Source organism: Trachinotus anak, unplaced genomic scaffold (genome assembly GCF_046630095.1).
Source record: "Trachinotus anak isolate AG129_WGS33_773 ecotype Australia unplaced genomic scaffold, CSIRO_AGI_Tana_v1 ptg000011l, whole genome shotgun sequence".
Taxonomy (NCBI): Eukaryota; Metazoa; Chordata; class Actinopteri; order Carangiformes; family Carangidae; genus Trachinotus; species Trachinotus anak.
The window spans coordinates 16025385-16042602 of NW_027273862.1; the positions used below are offsets into that span (position 1 = coordinate 16025385).

General features: G+C 41.8%; 1 long non-coding RNA gene across 1 annotated transcript; it reads right to left on the reverse strand.

Moving 5' to 3' along the window:
- Positions 1-1703: 1703 nt before the first annotated feature.
- Positions 1704-4791, reverse strand: LOC139627890 (uncharacterized). Its single transcript, XR_011692639.1, has 2 exons — positions 4509-4791; positions 1704-4164 (listed from the first exon to the last, which is right to left on the reverse strand). It is a non-coding gene; the product is annotated as an uncharacterized lncRNA (long non-coding RNA).
- Between the last annotated feature and the right edge of the window lie 12427 nt (positions 4792-17218).

The window sequence follows — 17218 nt, forward strand, 5'->3', positions numbered from 1 at the left end:
AACTGTAGCACTTGCCCAGAGGCTCTGGGGTAGAGAGGGGCTGGGGCACTGGGGACCTGGGGCCCTGGCACTGGGCCAGCAGAAGACACCAGCATCATCAGTCAACTCCCTCACCCCCACTGCCTTCATGTTAAAGTCACACACCACTTGGCACTGTCACTACATGAACCATATGCCCCACACCCACCACCTCCACCACCCAGTCCCTAACACACTCCCCCCAGCCCTCACCAGCAAAGAATAAGCCATACATGACAGGCACAGACAAGCTCAGTCTGCCTGTAGAGCCATCATACATCACTGCATTAATAAACATGAATTAGTAATTGCACAATTAGATGGGGTTGTTCTGACATTTACTAGTACGATAATGGTGTTCTCCACTATAACCCCCTTTGGCCTGTAGCTGAGCGCCATCAGATCGAAGATCTTTGGATGTGAGGGTTGGAAAGGTTCCAACTCATTATGTATATTGTTAATAATAAAAAAATCCCAGGGATCTGCATCAAAATTACTTGTTTACATTTTATTTTTATGGTTAAAATTAATATTGACCGATATATAGTAATCATATTTTTTAAACTCCCTACTATTGATATCAGTATAGGCCTCAAAATGCAGTATTGCTTTGGCTTTACTGAAAATATATGAAGGTACGTGTGTAAGTCATGTCGTGTCTATTGGTTTCCCTCTTAGGTTGCATTGTGCTGTGTGTGGAGAAGAGGTTTGAACAGCCTGTGCTGCCTACCAGATCTCCTGTGGCCCAAAGGTATGTTCAACACAGCCACACTATCAAAGCCTTCCACTCTGCCACTGCACACACCAAAGATGAGCTCCATGAGTGACAGAGGGAAATTCAACCAATTCACTGTACTTTGCCAACAGTATTTGTCAAAAAACTAGTCTTCATTCAGAGTTGGTAAATGTGCCCCTACAGAGAAACTCAGTGCAGACATCATATCCTGTCTGATCTGCATAATGTAAAACTTACATTTTACTCCATAGCAAAGTATGTTAAAGCAAGACTTTACCTGATGTAGGACAATTTCTTTAGTTGATTTGAAGTTTAGGAGCTGTTTACTTTAACACAATATAAGTTATAATCAGAGCAATATGTCTTAATTCGGGTCATAACTTATCTGCATAAAAGTATTGGTCAGAAACACGCTTTTTTTTTCTTTTCATTTATCCCTAGGTCAGTTTTGATTATTTTCTATAACTTGAAGTTTCATTTCCCCAAAACTTACAGGGATGAATGGCGAAGGGATCTCAGTGTCACGTTTCTCCTCTGCCACTTTCTGATCCTCCCTTTTCCCTCCTAAACCAGTAGCCTCTCATTTGTACTGTCACTCATCTGCAGTGTTTTACAGCTCTCCCAGGGGACTCATGTGCTTTTGTTAGCTTTTCTGTGAACACCCACAGCCTAATTGGTTGATTAGTTCAGGTTGACTGGCCTGTTAATTGAATAGTAATTTAGATTTGATGTGTCTAATGAAGATCCTAATTTATTGTTTGGCACTCATCCAAGGGTTTGTTTTTGAGAGAAGGAATCAAACAAAAGGGATGAAAGGAAACAAGAAAATGATTCAGTGTCTCAGTGTCGCTTTGATGACACATGAATTTAATCTGTGTGTAAGGTTATGAAACTGAAGGATGTTTATCTTCCTGAAATTATGCTGACATAGACAATAGGAAGGCACCAATACGGGTAAAAGCCATTGCAAGTTTATTAAAAACTGGATTGCCATTTGGTTATTTGTCCTAATAGGCAAAAACAATTGGCCTATTTTTGATATACATTTTTATTTATTAATCAGACACACTGACTATAAACAAAAATTCTGGAAAAATGAATTGAAAAAGGAAAACATTATAGAGGCAATCTGCTTGTAAAGTGGATGAAGCTCTCTTTCTCTATCTCTCTCTTTCTCTAAAGGTGCTATATGTAGCAATTTTGTGTCTGTAAATGAATATCACAATTAAATCAAGATATCATTATACTATACTGAAAACAAATGAGAACATGGCTGAGAAGACTGACAGCAATATTTAGTCTCTGTGCTGTTTTACACTGTGAACCATTGGCTTAATTTTCAGAACCTCAGCTTGGTTCGTTTATAGCACAAACTGATTTAGGGCGCAGAGCAGGTATTCCAAGTAGTGCAGCTACATCAGTGCTACATTAATGTGAAATAAAGAAGCAAAGAGATGACATTTTTTTTGCCTCTTAGTCCTTTCACAGTTTACATGTTTTTTTGACACAACAACACTAGCAATAAAACAGTGCAGAGTTGTCTGCCAAAAAAACTCAACGAAACTCAAACCTGTCAATCCAACTGGACTCCCTGGATTGTATCGTGTTGTTTCAGTAGTACCTTAACACACCTCTACCAGTGCAGCTGGCTGCATTGCTTTAATGCAGGACTGTCTGAATCCCTGCTAACTGCATGCTACTTACTCTATCTGCATAGTAAGAGTATAGATGTTTTTCTTTAATAAATGTAATAGTTTTTGTTTGCTTAATAACTCTGCATTCCATTTATATTTGGATCCCAAGATGATCAGTTATTTGTTCATATTAATCCATGTCAGACCGCTGACCATTTGCTTTTCTCACGTTTTTCTCCTGTCTATGCAACTCTGTTCACCCTTGAACTGAAGAAAAGCATTCCGCAACTGCTGAACTCATTGTAGTTTACCCGTCCGTGATAAGGAGAAAAAAAAATGTTTCCTGTTGATGCACTGAACACATAATATGTGTATTGTATACACTGAACAACTTTGATGCAAGCAACCTTGTAGTTCTTTATTTTCTTCTCCTCACTTAAACAACTGAGTCTCCATGGTTACCATTACTTGTTCTGTACCTACACAGAAGTTGTCCTACAAGTTGGTCTAAAGTACAGTTGACGCACTGACTCTGCAGAGCTGTGTCCTAATACCAGCATCATTCATCTAGTGTATGGCCAGTTTTAAAATTCAGTACACTGAAACAGCATACATTCATATATGATACTTGTGAAACTTGCTTGATTTTTTTGAGTGTGGTGAGACAGCTTTTGGGTTGAAAAGCAAACAACACAAAAATTCATTAAATATTTGGTAAACATTTTGAGTACTTGTATTGTCCTAATTTGAAAATGGAAGTAGAATAACAAAATGACTCTTAAATTGAAGTCTGTTGGCAACCATGTTGTATCATTTCCTGTGATTAATTCCTTGTTTACTGACTGTCCAAACACTATACTATCAGACATATACAGTGCGTTCTTGTTAGTATGCAGTGTTGAACTTGGATACAGCCATGGATAAGTACTGCCACACACTTAGAGAGATTTGCATTGTGCACCACACAATAATATTTAATTTCTTTTTAAGTTTATTAGTAAAATTGCATGTTGATGCCTCTTGTCCTTGATACAGAATGTTCATTCTTTTATTTCTACTTCACGTTCACAGAACAGCAAACCTGTAAAGTAGAGGCTTTTTTTGTTGAGTGTTCCCACATCAGAGCTCAAGTACAGAGTGAGTTCAAGAGCATCAAGGTCTTTCCCCACAGTTTGTTGGGGGGATTAATCTTCCCACAAATCTATGATTATGTACAAGGAAGTCACATTTAAATTCAATCAATGGAAACTTGATTTCCCTTTAGTACTGGGGGATGATCCCAAAAGCCCCTTGACTCCTCCTCCAGTGCAGCACTGCTTGGGGCCTTGAATCGAACATTCATTGCTGGTGTTGAGTGGTCCAGTCATCATCAGGTGGTCCTCTGTTCAGTAAAATTCCAACAAAACTCGAGATATAATGAAAATTAAATCCAGTCCAGTGAATTGTCAAAAATATCCCAAATTAGCTATATCCACACCAGTGCAAAATAGCAATAATCTGTATTTGTTTACACTACCTTCTCGCAGCCATTTTCATCTTTGAGTTTGACATCAGTGTTGATTATACATTCAACTTTGCCTTGATCATAGATGTTCCTGTTGCTTCCTCCATGGATGTTTGTATCCACTATGCAGGCTTTTCCATTCCACAAGTACTTTGATTTTCCAGTTTTGACTTTACCGTAATAGCTGAACTCATGAGCGCAGTATGTGCTGGGCCTTCTCTGTCCCACGATGTCACCAAGGCAAACTGCATATTTGACATTCCATTTTTTTTCTAGATAAAACAATAAAAAAATCAAAACACAGTAATCAGTAATAAATAAAGCAGGATATTTTTTTTCTGTGAAGAACATTGCCCATCACCCACATCCCCCACCTCCCTACATACTTAGTCCCTTTGAATGTCATGCAGTCATGCACACTTATGCACATGCAACAATGTACCTGAAAGTGCTACATAGCAGGCCAAACTACTGCAGGTATTAGCAATCTCAGGTGAGGGAATCACTTGCATACACATTTCTTTGCACTATTTATCCATCTGTCACTTACCCGCATACTTAACGCAGTAATCATTAGTCGCTCTAACCCTCCCTCCCGTAATGAGAAAGCAATTACCATAGGTTTCTCCCCAATCCCAGTGGCCTGGCAGCGTTGTCCGAAACCTGCCTCCCCACCTGCCTTCAGCTCTCCGTCTGCTTCTCTCTCAGATTCCCTTCTCTTCCCTTGTACCTCTTCTCCCTTTCACTGTGGCTGCAGACTCTCTCTCTTTCTCCATCCTCTCTGCAGCCCCTCTCTTTCGCTCCTCCCATCTCTGAGCTCTAGGCTGCTCTGGGTTTTAGACGGATCACTCTCACAATGGTTGATCAATACAGGTATTGATCCACTGGCAAAATGTTTATAAAATCATTCTGGGCAGCTGCGGTGCAGCAGGGAGGGGAGGCGGGGCGACGAGAGGGCCAGCATGCCATGCCATTCGCCTACAAGAGAGCCAGCGTGGACCTGATTGGCTGTCTGTCCGCCCGCCTTGCCAGGAAGAGGGCTGGCATAGTCTGCATTTCTTTGTCATTGTTGCTTGGTACACCACAGCCCTCCCTGGCTTACGCTGCTAAACTTTCCAGACCACCAAAGCAGAGTGCAGCAGTTTAACCTTTTTTGCTGCTCAGTGTTGACTGCTGGCCAAGCAGTGGCACCTGCTCCCTCTCCTTTCACATCAGCCAAGAAATTAATTAGCATAAATTAGCAAACTGCAGGCAATCCACATTTAATGATCTGCTTACATTGCATTTCCCATTGCACCCCTCTCTCTTAGCAAGAAACACTCCTTCTCCTCACTGTTTCCCTGCTGGTGCATGCCCACTGTGGGAAATGTGTCACCTCAGAAACCTTGCCCCTATTTCACATTCACACACACAAACACACAGCATGTGCAAATACTGGGAGACTCATAGCCTGGCAATGTGCAGAGGGACACCTATCCACAGAGTGTCCCTGTTGTACTGTCACAGGGGAACCGGGAGGAGTCTTGGCTCTCATCCTTGCATCCCTGTAGACACTCACTTTGAAGCTTACTGTAAATGAAAGGACTCCTCTCCAGTCTTTGTTACTCCATTGTGGGCATCATTAGCAACATTAGCAGCAGCACACCAACCACAAAGCAACAGACAGGCCAGCTCACTCAAACACTGGAACACTTTGCTGCCATACAACGAGATAGCAGATTCCAGTGGCATGGTTTATCACAGGCTTTTTCATCCAGGGAGGGGCTTTTGCTTATGTCTTGTTGAATGATGATGTATGAAATGTTTCTTTACGTAGAGAAGATAATTGCAGTGTGTTACACAGTGTGGTATAACTTTTTCCAGAATCACAACTCTTGTTGAACCAGTCTAACATCTGTCAGCCATAAGGCCAGGAAGCCTCTGTGACACTGAGTCAACCTCACCCCTCTGGGGTGTGTGGCTTCGTCTGTCCCCCTCCCTCTCTGGCACCTACCCTAGACCCAGATGCCCAGACACTGGCCCAAACCGCAAAGTCTGGGCCTGCCCCAGCCCATCCTCTGTTAAAGAACCGTGGTAAACTAATTATGGGAGATGATACATATGACAGTAGCTGCTTAAGTGTTGCATTCTTTTAATTAGCTGCAGCAGTTGCCTCTGCTTGGCACATGATGGAAAGGACCTCCTGGATTGTCTGAGGATTCCCCGGAATATGATCAGCACACACACATGCATACACAGACAGACACATGACTTCGCAAACATCTAGGAAGTGTCACTCACACATACACTGGAGAGTGGTAATTACCCTAACACATCCAGAACTGGCCACAGCCCATTCATTACCATAACATGTTGTAATGAAGTTTAATCCCTCATCATGTTGTCTGTGGTTGGAGAGTGGTGGCTGTTATCCTCAACTACTCCAGATGTCTTCCAGCCTGTCTCTTTTCAGTGCTGCACTAGACTGAAGACATGTCATTCAGTACTCCACCTTTAGCCATTTCATTCTTTTTATCTTATCTTTTTTTACCCTTATAAAATCATTTTGACATCATCCATCTTTGTTTCCTCCCTCCTCCCCTATCCCATTTTTCACCTTCTGTTCCTTCCTCCACATACCCTCCCATCTCTAAGAGAGTATGTTATTTATTTCATCTGAATGCAGGGGCTCTTTGGTGCATGCTTCTCACAGAAATCAATTTCAGCTCAGACAGCATAACCAAACAAAGCGCTGCACTCATTTCAGCATGGGCACAGATGTAACCCATCTCTCTCATTTTCTCCCTCCTGCTCCTTTATTGGAAGACATTTTGTTCTCACTCTGATGCCATTATGTCAATCACTGCAGACATGTGGTGATGTGTGAATGCAGCTGCTAAATGAGTCATGGCAAGCAATGATCATTAGAGACTAGAGAGTTTGCATCTGTTAATGTATATGTCAGTTTTGTTGCATGTGATTGTCACCTTTCAGTCTGGCTGCATACATGGAAGTTTTTCAGCTTTTACTCTGTGTGTCATAACTGTGTGTGATGTTTTCATTCAGCATCTTCAGAAGTTACTTGTCCTCACTGGACGACAACATAGAGTATAAACAAGAGGCAGGTTTCTCCCACTGCTGTATGAATAAGAAAGACTGGAGCTGCCAGCTCTCATGTATCCTTTTCTCTGTTCTCAGTTGAGACCACCAGTTAATGCAGCTGCTGGATTGGCCTCTTTCCTTGCTCTGCTTTTATTGATTTCAGCCAGACACAGAGACAGACAGAAAGAAAGGGCCTTTTCAGGAAGAAGTTAAATGGTCAAGTAGCGGGTGGAGGGTGGCTTTCACCACTTTATTGACGAGGTGGAAAAATGTCACTATTATGGAGGCCCTTGCAGCAGATAGCGAGCTGATTGGATGAGTGCCCCCAGGTCAGAGTGGAGCACGTTCCCCCTGCAGCCAAACAAGAGCAAATAAAAGGGCAGAGGAATCCGCTTGAACTGGAGGTGATGTTTCTCTCTACCAAGCTTCTCTTTAGGCAACATTTCTCTTGGTGTATAAGGCAAAGTGCTTGGAATCTGGACTGAGGGCTGATCTCTGGTGGACTTGTTCCCTCTGAACTCTCTTCTCAAAGCATTCTGGGTTTGCAACATTTCATAGCTCTAGGGACTTCCACGTTTTATGTGTTACACAAGCCCATGATACACACAGATGCTGAACCTGCACAGATGTTTCTACAACTGCAGACACGAAAAGAGGGCGAGAGATGAAGAAGATGATGAGAAATGCAGAGACTGAAGTTGGTGATCACATGGATCACACGGAGTCATGTCACTGTAGATGCAGCCACTTCAAAGATGCTAATAAAATGGCTGACTTGAGGCTGACTGGACTGAGTATGACGTGTGTAAGTGATGTGAATCCACACTTTGGGCTGAAAATTGGGAATATTTCAACTTTTATGTGTGATTGAAAATACACAAGGATACAGCAAAGCTTGTTTATGATTATATTTATGATTGAGTGCACACAGGGTCATTGTATCATAAGACAACGGGCAGGTGTCACATTATTGATTGCCCCTGAAGTCAGAAAAAAGACTTTATTAATGTCATAATGGACATTTGCAAAGAGAGGCTGTATGTAGTAGATAAAAATGAAACTCGGCTTTGAATTTGACTGGTGAGACTCTCCAGGATCCTGACAGAGATGCAGTTGTGAGTCCTGACAAATGGCTCAGGGTTCAAACACAAGCCACTCTCAGGCCCTGCCTGCTGACGTCAATCAGTTTAATTAGCCCAGCATATCATCTGGCTGGCCCCTCCTAGCAGCACAAGACAGACCTCTGGAAAGGTCAGCATGCCACAGCAGAGACAGAGCAGTGCTTAATCAGAGGTGAAATGGTTTCTTTTCCAAATTGATTCTAGTTCTGATCAGACAAGAGTGTGTTGTGTTGAGCCACTTAAAGACTTAAGGAAAAGGCGGCAGGCACTTTTAAGAAGGCTTTTAAAACAAGGCATTAACAAATAAAAACTGTTCTGGTGACATCTGGACCACGGCCCAGAGAGCAGCGGGACATATGAAAGATCTGTCTGTCTGTCTCTGTCTTCATATCTTCCTGGACTCTTTCCTCTGTTTTTCTCTCTGTGTCCTTTTATCTCCTGCTCTGCATTTGGCACAGTACACGTTCACATATGGACACACACTCTCAAATGAACTGAGAAAATGCATGCAAACTCTGCAAGAAACTTTGTCCCTCTACATTGTAAAAATTGCAAAATCACTTTTATAATGTTGACACAAAACAGTACGAAATAAATATTTTGTCTTCTCTCTCACAAAGTAAACTAAGTGCCATTAACACTGGACCCCTGAGGCGTTATATCTTTTTACACCCTCTTTAAAGCTCTTTTTACAACAGGCTTGTCACAGCCATGTATACATAGTAGGAAACATCTGAGCTCGCCAACACCCACACACACACATCTGCACACTGCACATTCACCAACTCCCTTATGCTGAATGCATAATATATGTAATGAAATAATGTTTCCAGTGGGGATGGTTGTGGCTGGGGGATGGAGATGTGAAGTGAATATCAATGTGGCTCCCCCCAGACTCCCTGGTTCAATTGGTGTGATGGTGGGGGGTAAATGAATATGTGGGAGTTAGAGAAGCTTTATCCCTTTGCCCAAAGCTACAGTGAGAAGTCCACACAGTTAGAGGAGGGGGCTCTGCACCGGCCCACTCAGTCATTATGAACTTAAAATTCATGCATTCTAACTAATGGTGTGTCCTCTCTTGTCCCCTACATCCCATGTCCACGCTGGTGCTAAATGGTTGAATTCAGTCCTCTGGTTTAAAGAGCAAGTCCTGTCTCCTATTTGTTGTCTCATGCTAATCACTTTTCATTAGAAAATCCAATGTATGATGCATTTGTGACATGTAGACAAATAACGCAAGCAACAGAGATCAGACACCACCTTTATATGGTCCTGCTAAACCACAGACACAAGGTATGTGAGTTTAACCTGCTCTGAACCACAGCCTCCTCAGGAAATCTCAATGAAAATCAATGGAGAGACAAATTACATTTTCCCCTGTGCCTCACCTTGACTGACTCAAGTGAGCTCATCTGTTCCATCTTGTCAGAGTTAAGATGCTGTGTCTCTGTCAGCCGGGGCTTTGATGTTTTAAACATTACCATTAATAATGTTTTCAGCATCAAAATTAATTGCTGTGCTACTGTGTCCTGCTCTCTTCATCCTGAGCTGAAGCATACATAAATCATGACTAACTACCTTTGTCTTGAAATTTTGAGGTCAGGAATTTGGGATGAGACCAAACTTGAATGTGGCCAAGCAGAGTCCGCTCTGTTTGTGTATCTGTGTTCGTCTGTGTGTTCCACTGTATGTTGCAACAGCATTACATGAATCTGGAAGATGTACTGGAATATAATGACATATGCGAACATATGTTGCACAAAGATAACTGTACAGGACAAATGTGTGTGTGAGAGTTTGTGTAGGGACTGCAGGGGTTTTGGGCACTTTGCCATGATCTCCATTTCAGTCTAATGATGAATTTTGAGTAAAAGATGTGGCATGATCCAGGACTTTTGCCCAAATAACTGGAATACCATTCAGACATAGCTACTTTTTTTTCTTTTTTTTTTACAAAAAAACTTGAATTATCAGAGCTGTCATTGAGTTAGCTTTGGGATACCGTTCATTGCTGGATGTGGTGACTTGAATTAGTTTCGTTTAGACACTAGAGAAGTATTTTTGTGACTTCCAGATGTTCTGTTATCTATAATTCCCAGCTGTGTTCTGAGAGATTAAATGAGCTGGAACGTTTCTGTCCAAGTTCTGTTATACTCATCAAACTTGGGGAAATGTAATTAGTGCCTTTTTGAGTTCACATTGCCTAGCAACTCACTCCTAAATAAACAATAAAAAATTGCCTTCCTTTTTCACTTAGCCACACCTCTTATCTGCTAAGCACCTCCTCTTGAGTGGCTTTGGCCCTACCCAGTCTCTGGGGCCCCACAATGTGAAGACAGGGTGAGGAATGTGTGAAGCATCCAAAGAAACATGAACTGCTATTTTCCCACAAGTATGAAAAAACAGAGGCCATGGCTGTGGAATCTTTCTGACGCAATCAGCTAGTGGGATGGCTGCTGTACAGTTGGGATTTGGACAGGGGCTCAGGTCAGGGTGTTGTTAAAGCTGTAGTCTTAGGACTTAAAGATCTAAGCTGGACCTGGGTGAGTTAGAGAGCTGCTGACGAGGTTAAAACCTGATGAGTATAACTGGATGGAAAGATAGCAGGAGCTGCTGGATGGCCCCTTTTGGGAGCACTCCACAGTTCCTGTTTTTTTCCATTTTTTAACAGGCATCTGTGGGGCAGCCTATTAATTGTTTGTTGGCCAAACCATCATTAAAAAGTCAGACAGCAGGTGGCTTTTACAGAGATGTGAGAGGGAGCGGAGAGCTGAAACAGGAGAGAGGATAACTGAGGAGGACCCAAGAGGCCCTCCTAGAGACCCAGATGATTACCACACTACTGTTGCCTCTGTAATTCTTCATACATTAAGACACAAGGTTGAAAGGAATTCCCAAACACAAAAACAGAGCAAACTTCAATGAGTCTCTCTTTCTTTCCTGATCTAATTATCGCTGCCCCCATAATCGCTGTTATATTCATCATAGTGCTCAGTATTTATAGGGTCTGTTTTCATCATAGTAATAATGTCACTCTGGAATTCCCATGCAGGCAAAAAGAAAGAAAGAGAGAGAGAGAGAGAGAGAGAGAGAGAGAGAGAGAGAGAGAGAGAGAGAGAGAGAGAGACATTCATCACAGAGTATATAAAGGAAGCAGCTGGAGAAAGACAAGGCTGGTTCTTGGATCCAGATATCATTTGATGTTAAGGAGGCCACAACAACAGGACTGCAAATGTCTTCTTGTTTTGTCTGGACTTTTCTCTGTATCTCCACTGTGGAGTCTGCAGATCAACTGGGTCCAGCTGGGTCCTAATGTCTGATCCTTGTCTGGGCCTTGACTGTGTCCTGGAGCTGGCACTTAGCCTGCCTCACTTGGTTTGGCCCTGCAAGCTTTGAAAGCCTAAATAAATTCATTCATCTTCTGCCTCATATATAGCTTTTTTTTGTTCTGCCTTAATAGTCTTTCTTTCTTTCTTTTTCTTTCTTTCTTTCTTTCTTTCTTTCTTTCTTTCTTTCTTTCTTTCTTTCTTTCTCTTTCTTTCTTTCTTTCTTTCTTTCTTTCTTTCTTTCTTTCTTTCTTTCTGCATCCAGCTTACTCCAGAGTCAACTCCCCTGTTCTCTCTCTTAACTCTCTATCTCTCTCTCTCCCTCAACCCACTCCTATTCCAAAGAGCCCACTGCCTCCTATTCTCTGCCCCCACAATGTTGCTCCCAGTATTTGGGTATATATTTAACACCCACATGTGAGGCCTGGTGAAAGTGCCTAGGGAATGGAAAGGAAAACAAGCATGCCCTCTCTCCCGGCCCTTTAGTGCTGGCCTGCTATAAATACCTCCGGGTGGCGCGCCAGTTCCAGCACCAGTGGCATGGGAACCTCTCTCCCTCCTCTGGTCCATTGCTTGGCCACTTAAGTCCAGTCTGGGAAGGTTTTAGCCAGTGGGTTGGCCTGACGGGTGGGTGGGTGATTAGGTGTGTGAAATGTGGACAGTGTAAGGAAAAAGTATGGGGGGCTGTGTATGGCAATGGTGGTCTTCCTGTTTGTTTTATCTGCTTCTCTGAGGAGCATCCCTGTGTCGTCTCCCTCCCTCCGTTCCCATCATCTCCCTTTTCAAAAGACTTCATGTGTACTGCATTCTTGCTGTTTTGCCTTATGAAGATTGTATGAATACGTGCTTTTCAAACTGTTAAGAGAGAGATCCCCTTTTCTTCACTGCGGTGAAGCGTTTGTTATGTTACTCCCCCAAAAATTGATTTAGACTTTTCAAAGGTTTGTTCTTCACAGTGCTGTCTCCCTGTGTCAATGCACGACAGGCTCAGCTCATATTTTCAGAGTTTGAGGTAATAGTTTTAAACTGACAGACTAAACATCTCTCTCCCTGGCTGTTCCACTTCTACAGAGTAAATAGTTTTATGTGCACAAATACACACACACACACACACACACACACACACACACAAACTGGGTGACTGACTTAGTCTAATGATTATTTCTTTTTGGTTTTTGGTGGTTCAGGAGAATTTGCTGGGTTGTAAGTTGAAAGACATAGCGTAAAGGCCTCTTAGGACACTTTCTTACCTTCTCTGCCTCTCCCTATTTAGGTTAACCATTATAGTTTTATACAGTAAACGCAAGGCATACAGTATCTGTGTACTGTATGCCTCAGCTATAGGACACTGATATATTTTTTATAGTCAGCTATCTGTTGATTTTTACACACAGATTGTGATTGTTCCAGTGTCAACTACAAAAGGGATACTTGAGATCAAAGCTTTTTGCTTGGTCATTTAACATACTGAGTCTAGAGATTATATGTCTCTGTTGTTCCTTTTCCCCCCTCACACCTCTTAGCATTCTCCCTATGTCTCTTTTTCTCTGCCTTTTCTAATACTCTCCTTTCCTCCTCTCCCACCCCTACAAGGCTCACTTGTTATTTTTTCGTACAAGGTCCTGTAATTAAGTTTGACATAAGCACAGGGATTAAATATGCGGTTGAGGAGGGAGAGAAAGGAGCTCTGTTACAATCTCAAGGCCAGCTGTAAAATGGAACCAGATTGCGACACTTGGAGTTGGAAAGTTTGGGAAAGGTGCCGAGACTGAAGCTGTGTTCTACCAACAACGGGATCTGAGTCTTTCTCCAGGTTTAGAGCAGCCAAAAGACTACTGAGTCTCTGGCCAAAAAAGCTCATATTAAAAATCCTTAGGCAGAAGACTAACATACAGTCTGATCCAATGATAATTTCTTTTTCGGCTCCATCTCCTCCAGCTAAATATTAACTATTGTCTGTCCAACCAGATGACTGATAACCTTACCCCAGCCAAAATCTCTGCTGCCAAAATAATACTAGAAAGCAAAATACTTGCTAGTTAACTGAATGTTTACAATCTATGAGCACAGCATGTATTGCTTTCCTTAACAATAGACATCTAATTTTTCTGCCAGTTTTTACTTAGTTATCAAGCCCAATAAACAAAAGATTTTGATTAAAACCAGATGGTAACTTCATGACACAAGTAAAAAGCATAGTTTTTTTATATGTTTACAGGTTGCCAAATTAATCTTACAAGTGAAAAAAGAGAGCAATCACATGCACAACCTCCTACTGATGGTAAGAATGGAAAAGTGATTGTAACTCTAAACCATAATGCAGCAGGAAAAACCATTTCACATGCTATCACTCAATCACTGACACCAAATATAGAAATATAGGCTAAGATCAGCCCCCAGTGCACCAAGCGTGTCGATAGGATTTTCTTCTGTTCTGAACTCTGAGAGGTCTCACATGGAACTTTGCATTCTTAAATAACTCTGGCAAAATGCTTTAATCTTAATGAGTCTGAACAGCAAATCTCTCATCTGCAGCAAAAAGGATTAGAAATGCAGAAAAAAAGACTGCCGTTCCACTTTGATGAATTGTGTTTAGAAAATCCCTGGGCATGAAGTTCCCCCAATGAACAAAGCGTTAGGCGAGAACGGATGCTTTTAAACAACACAACTTATCGGAGAAAAACAGAACATGCATTTAAGTGAAAATACAAAAGCAGAGCTGATTCAACTCCTCTGCAAATGATAAAAGTGACTAACTCTTTTTCTCAATCCACTTAGCTTCTTTTGGAATCAAACCTGGAGTAGCTTTGCACAAATTACGTGCATTGTGTTTTCAGTGCTTCATCAGTGGTGTTTTTATTCACTCTGCATGATGCATTCTGCCATTGTTACGCATAAATAAATGAATTCATAATTTTTTGCTTCTTGGTAGGAGCACTTGAAATGGGTGATGCAGTGATGAAGAAGGGAGCTGATGAACAGAGACAGTCAAGTGCCATGAGGTGTTGCATCCAAAACCACAAAAACTCTGCTGCTTCCGGGGTAGTTTGCTGTGGTTTCTCTCATGGCTTAAAGAAGACAAACTTTTTTTTTTTTTTTTTACCAAGCATAAAAATTGAGTTAGTTAAGTATTCTATTATGCAGAGGTGTTTATTTGTATTTGATTAATACATTATTGATAATATGTTAATGTAATCCAAATCAAAGCAGTTTGGCGTTTACTTGATTAATTATTACTCTGTGGTGTAATTTCCCCAAACAGTCTCTCTGAGTGCTAAGGGTTAGAGCAGTAAGCCTCTGGCTAGTTCAGACTGCTCAAACTACAAAGAGCCTCACTGCACTGGGACCTGCTCTTGGTTCCCCCATTCCAACCCCCCACCCACCTCCCCAAATGCCCCCAGGCCTTTAGAAAACGACTCTGGCTGACTTTCGCCGTATTTATTTTACCTTTCCTTCCAAATCAGCGCTCCCCTTTGTTTCCTGTAATGGACATAAGAAGAAGATATTGCTCATACAGGCCAGAGATATGATCCATATTAATGAGAAAAAACACCACTGTGCCAGATACAAAGTATATTCTCCCGAAATAAATGAGCATATCACCAGGATGTGATTTATATATATATATATATATATATATATATATATATATATATATATATATATATATATATATACACATAACTTTCTTCTTGCTCAGTACAAGTCTCTGTATTGCAAAGACATCAGTGTCTTGTGTGTGTAGACTAGTGATAAATATTAGCATGCACTTGACCTATATTGATCCCCCAGTAGGATGTATACCCACTCCGCCATGTTGAGCCTAAACATCTGGTCAACAAATGCTCCTTTGAATGACAGATAACATCTGGGAAGTCTGCTGCTATCACAGGAAACAATGTTCCTATCTTCCCCTCCCCGCCCCTCTATCTCTCTCCACTCTCTCCCCCTTGTCCCTCTTTCCCCATGTCCTGCTCATAAGCACATCCCTCTCATTGATTTCCCATTAACCCCTTCTAGACTGTGAGTATCTGCCCACCCAGACACACAGACACCAATGGATTGATTAACAACATAATGGCATCACTATGGCTGCCCATTCTCATCAGTCTGACCAGGTCTGCAGGCTGGTCCAGTCCATGTCCAACTGTCTGCTGCACTCCCCAATCTTTGTCTCCGAATGTTATTTGGCGATTCACTTTATTCCTTCCTTCCTTCCTTCCTTCCTTCTCCCTCATCATCCTCTGTCCTCTGCCCCCCCCCCCCCCCCCCCCACTCTCTCAGTACCCTGTTAATATTCACCTGGCATTCAGACTCAGGTCACACATCTAGAACCACAATCCAAAGCACAGTACTCTATGTTCCCGTTGGCTTTCACACATGATAAATTGTGTGTGCGTGTGTGTGTGTGCGTGTGTGTGTACAGATATATCACTATATGATATTGCAGGTATGTGCTGATTCATTTTAGACAGAAGTCCTAGATAAACTGGGGTCTACGCATTTAGTTGCATCAAAATAGCAGTGCAGACTAACTTTTCAAAAATACTCGCTGATGCTATTACAATGGATGAGAAAATTAAACTCGTATCTGTGTGTGGGTGGCCGTATTGATGTGTGCATATGTTTAGATTTTTTCTTTTCTTGTTGAACAGACTGTGTGTTAAAATATATACTTACATGAAAGAAGCCATCATATCTGTTTCACTATGTATTTCCTCTCTCACTTTGGCAACTGCTTTGGCGGCAGAGATAAAGTAAATGTGTGTTTGTTAGGTTGTGTTTGTGAGCCACAACGGAGGCAAGTTAGAAAAAGCCCTTCATTTAAGCATGGCGTGCCTCCATCAGTCCTAGTCTCTGATGTACAAAGAGCCCAGAGGAAGGAGCTTCACAGCTGTTTGTAAACTATGAGAACAGGAAAGGTCAACAAAGTAATGCAGTGCCGTTTTTGTAACGCATTTTCATCTCTCTCTCTGTTCCATAGTGAGACAGCAGGGCTGCGCCCTGCCTCAGTAGTACTGGTGCATTTAAATTACTGTTCTTGCCTGGAGAATAATGGTGAAAGCATAACCCCATTGTATTCTTTGATAAACTCTGGAAAATGCATGGCATAAGCTGAGGAAGAGGCGCGGTTTAAGGGCACAATTGCCTTGCAAATCTACCATGGCAAAGTTTTTCTGAGAGAGAGAGAGAGACAAGGAGGAAGAGAGTGGTGAGAAGAAGGGGAAATGTGAAATCGAGGGTTGAGGGAGAAAGAAAGGGGAAAGAGAGATGGAGGATCCAGCATGTGGGTAGAGTAGGGGGGTCTATGTTGCAGGGACATGTGTTATCTCTGGGTGCAGAGGTCTTTGTTTGCAGGGCAGAGAGGTATAGATTTCCTCTCCATGTCAGTGCCTTTATTTAGGGCTCAGCACAGAGGGGACAATAGCAAACTAATCCACTACTGAATCGGGATTAATATTCAAGCTGCAAATATTAATTCACAGCCAAAAGGAGGAAATGCAGAATGTGTCAAAATGCTCGAACAAATAAAGAACAAAAAAGCCCAAGATCCTTGACCAAAAATTCCATCCTGAGTCTTTCATATGAGTGCATTATTTTCACTGGGTCCTACAGTCTTGTCTCAGCATTCTATTTGATTTCTGTATTAATCTTCATAATGATTTTCTATAGAAGAGCGAGAGCTGGGGGAAGCTGAAGAACTGCATGTTGTTTTTGGCTATTCTCCTCACTAAGCTCTGGATTTAAGATCTGGATTTGAATATTTATGATAGAAAATAATAGAGGTTATAAAAATA